Consider the following 4402-nt stretch of genomic DNA (forward strand, 5'->3'; position numbering starts at 1 on the left):
ATACGTCAAGATGGGGTGATATCTCTATAACTAACAACATCTTGGAGAAATGAAGGAGATGGAACTTTGAATTATGGCTTCCTTCCCTGGAGAATATCGTACAATATAAATTTAGTTTTGGATATGCTATTTTTAGTTGGCATATCTGTGGGATATCCTCAAAGGTGTTTAAAGTGCCTAAACACCAATAAGACAGGAAAAAGGGGGAAAAACAGTTCTTTTAAAAGAAACTAGGCCTCTGAGGCCACCCTTGGCCTAGAGCATTAACCATGACCCTGTGCCCCTCAATGCAATTTTAGTGACATTGATTGATTTATGATCCATCCCTCCTGGCTAGACATGAATTTCTTAGGGGCGTAGACTGAACACTTAATGCCAGGATTTAGCCTAAAGCCTGAAACATAGTTGTCACTTAAAATGTGTTTCTGGGATGAATGAAATAAAGAGCAGAATAATGAATCAACTCAGATCACCTCCTGTGATGCTTTTCCTGACACCATCACTGCTCCCTTCAACCCTACCTAGACAGGCGGCCCACCATGCTCTTTTATTTAACTGCTGGCTTCCCCATTTATCCATTTATGCATCCCTCTTTTCCATGACAGTGTGAACTCTTTAGACACATGAACTATCTTAATCAATTTTATATCCCTAGCACCTAGTAAACATTGAATAAACATTTGCGGAGTGAAGGAGTGAGTGAATGAACACATGGTCTGTAGGAAGACTGTTAGAAAAGTTCTGAATGTTACTAAGGGTTAGCTGGTGTCTCTGATCTTCATTTCTAGAAAGGAGATTATTTTTCTGGAAGAGAAAAATGCAGAAAGAGCATAGGCTTTGGACAGAGAACACAGCTGAGTTCTGATTCCAACTCTGCCACTTTCTTTGAAGAAGTCACTTCCCTTTTCTGAGCTTCGGTGTCTTGCACTGTAGAGTAGATATAAAAGGATTGGAGATGAGATTTGCCAAGTACCCCCCCCCCCCAGACCCAGGGCATGGTGTGTCTTAGGCCCTCTCTAATAGCCGTGTTGCTGCTGCTGTTATTATTTATTATTTACTACTATGGTTATTTAGAGTTGTGAGGGAAGCATGGAGGAAGCTGTTACATATATAGTTTAGGTAGCTTTGGAGGAGAGTTTGGGGGTGGGACAGATAGTGGGGAGACCTCCGATAATTGCTGTGGTGATCATACCCAGCAGATACCGAGCACTGACTGTCAGGCATTCCACACACATCCTTTCCTTAAATCCTCACAATAAACCCCTTAACACTGGTGGTATCACTGGTATTACCCCTCTTGTCAAATGAGAAGTCACAAAGGCTTCTCTAAGGTTCAAGATCACAGAGGTAGTAGGTGATTAAGCCGAGTTCAATGCAAATCCATCTTGAAAGCTTTGCTTTAGGGCAGCCCCAGTGGTGCAGCGGTTTGGCGCCGCCTGTAGCCTGGGGTGTGATCCTGGAGACCCGGGATCGGGTCCGCATCCTGCTCCCTGCGTAGAGCCTGCTTCTCCCTCTGCCTGTGTCTCTGCCTCTCTCTCTCTGTGTCTATGAATAAATAAATAAAATCTTAAAAAAAAAAAAAAGAAAGCTTTGCTTTAGGTTTGAGCTCCTACCCTATCCTGAGTAACCCAGGAGGTAAGAATATTCTGGGAGTAAAACCTAGGTAAGAAACCTGTCAAGAACCTGGATATTGAGTTAATTTATGTAAAATTACAAGAACAGATACACTCATTTTTTTCATGAACTCATGCTTATCATTAATGATGTCTTAGTATTTAAACAACTGAGTTCGCCTGGACCACATGGACTGCACTGGGTGTGGGGAAGTGGACTTTGGGGGGAAAAAAACTCCCCTTGCACCTATCCCTCCAGCAGCAGCAAGTCACGTGGTTTGAGGACAGCCACCTTTTTGGAAACTGCCCTGGGCCTGGCTCTTCACCTAATAGAAAATGTCATTGGTTTGCATTTCCCCAGCACACACCAGATGTTTGCCTTAGCATACCGTACATTCTCCAAGCACAGGGGTCGTGAAGACTCTCCCTAGGCGCAGCTGTCACAAAGCTTCCTCTGGCCGTAGCCTCTGTAACCCCTTCTCTAGTGCACAGGCTCATCCTGTAGAGAGTTCTCTTGGGCATCACAGAGGGTAGAACCTGATTCTGAATTCCTAGGCCCTGTTGGCCATTGTTGTGCCAGCCTTCTCTCTGTCAACCAGATGGTCTTAACTGTGTTCTGACTTCCCCACCCCACCCCCGCCACCATCTCCAATAAGTTGCACCTCGCAGGTATTCAATAAATATGCCCCAAATGGAGAGGTTAGCTGAGCAAGAGCGAGCAATATACCACCTCTTGGCATTACTTTTATGTGGCATCAGTATTCAGGAGGGGTTTAGGAGACACAGAACAGGGTTGACTTGTTTAAAACCTCTTTGTTTGTATATATGTCTCTCCCACAGAGTCCTGCTGAAAATAAACATAGCCTGTCCTGTGTGTCTCTACCACAGGAGGGGCATACAGCACGGATTAGAACTGTCTTCTCTGGGGGAGCTTTTCCAAAGGACGCTATCTATTTACTCAGCAAATATTTACTGAGCAAGATGGGAGGAGGAAGGACATTCCAGGGAGAGAGAACAGCTTGAACAAAGCTAAAGAGAGGGGAAACCAAGCATGGGGTCCAGTGAGTACTGAAATTCAGAAGGGAACATTTGAAAGGTAGGAAGGAACAGATCAAGAGCCTTGAATGTTTGGCACAGGAGTTTGGGCTTATTTCAACAGGCAGGAGGGAGTCAAAGAAAGATTCTGAGCAAGGTGAATGTAATCAAAACTGTTCATTAGGAAAATTAATTTTATGAAGAATAATCATACAGAGCAGCCAGTAGTGACTGAGTACTTACTATGCGCCCCGCACCATGCCAAGCCCTTTATACACATTGTCTCATTCAATAAAAGTAACAGATAATGCATTTAAGACTTAGTGCCTGGGTCCTAGTTTTCCAATCTCCACAATCACCCTGTGAGTCGAATATTATTATTAATTTTACAGAGAATGCCTGAGGTGCAAAGAGGTTAAGTAAATGATGTTCAAGATCGAAGTGTTAAGTGGCAGTGGTGCCTTGGTGGTACAGTCAGTTGAGCGTCCAACTCTTGGTTTCAGCTTAGGTCATGATTTCAGGGCCATGAGATGGAGCCCCACATCCGGGCTCTGCACCAAGTCGGCTTGAGATTCTCTTCTCTCCCTCTTCCTCTGCCCCTCTCCATTGTGCCTCTCTCATGCACATGCTCTCTCTTTGTCTCTCTCAAATAAATAAATAAACCTTAAAAAAAAAAGTGTTAAATGGCAGAGCCAGGGTTTAAACTCAGGTTGGTCTAAAGTGGACTCTTAAGGGAGGGAGATGTTAGGAAGTAATTGAAAAATCCTGACAAGTGGTGATGAACTAGAAGAGGGGCAGGAGGGAAGGAAAAGAGAAACAGATGTACAACTGAATTCCAGATACATAACAGATACGACATAGCAATTGAGTGACAGAGTGGCCAAAGATGGCCCAAGGTTTGGAGTACGGGTGACCAAGGGAAAGGTAGCACTATAATGAAAGTGAAGAACAGAGGAGGTAAAGTAAGTTAAAGAAATTCAAACTATGTTGAGTTTGATGTATTGATGGCAATATCACATAGAGATTTTTTTGCAAGCATTTGGAATACTCACCTTATCCCTTACACTTCGTTCCTCATTTATAATGTCTCATTCTTAAATGTCTCATTCATTTCTTTTTTAACTGTTATTTTCTGAAAAATAAAAAAAAGTATGGTGATAAAATATACCTAACATAAAAGTTACTTTGAACCATGTTCAGAGTCTTGTTTTTTAAGTTAATGTAAGTTGGCTTTGGGCTTCCACTCCGTATGGGAGGAGCTTGGAAGTCATCACTCCATCCAACCAAGTAAAAAGCTGAACAAAGTGAAAAATCAGCTCTTTTTAGATCCATCAGAAAAGTGAGGTCACAGAGCAAACTGCCGCCCTCCAGAATGGAGAGACAGACAGGTAGACACAAAGAATCACTACTTTGTGGAGCAGAAACCTCTGTGGGACTCAGTCCAGGGGGAGGAAACCCGAAGCTGTAGCTGACAAGTTGCTGGAGGCTCAGTGTGGACAAGTCTGAGAGTTTAAAATTCCAGGGGGGTAATCATGGGGGATGCCCATGCTTTGAGGAGTTTTAGCTCTAGAAACCATATCAGCCATAACCTCATCAGGTTATTGCTGAGAATAGCAGAGAAAAATCCCCTTGTGTCTCCTTCTGGCAGAAGGGGAAAAGTGACCATTTTGAATTATGCCAGAGCATTCCATTCTGCTTAACAAAGGCCTGCTCCCAAGAGAAACTCTTTTACCAGAGCCTAACCTATTGGGGCT

General features: G+C 43.4%; 1 long non-coding RNA gene across 1 annotated transcript; it reads right to left on the reverse strand.

The window, feature by feature from the left end:
* Positions 1 to 728: 728 nt before the first annotated feature.
* On the reverse strand, positions 729 to 2133 carry LOC144318653 (uncharacterized). The gene is made up of 2 exons (XR_013384714.1): positions 2003 to 2133; positions 729 to 927 (listed from the first exon to the last, which is right to left on the reverse strand). It is a non-coding gene; the product is annotated as an uncharacterized LOC144318653 (long non-coding RNA).
* Positions 2134 to 4402: the final 2269 nt, after the last annotated feature.

This window comes from Canis aureus, chromosome 8 (genome assembly GCF_053574225.1).
Source record: "Canis aureus isolate CA01 chromosome 8, VMU_Caureus_v.1.0, whole genome shotgun sequence".
Lineage (NCBI taxonomy): Eukaryota > Metazoa > Chordata > Mammalia > Carnivora > Canidae > Canis > Canis aureus.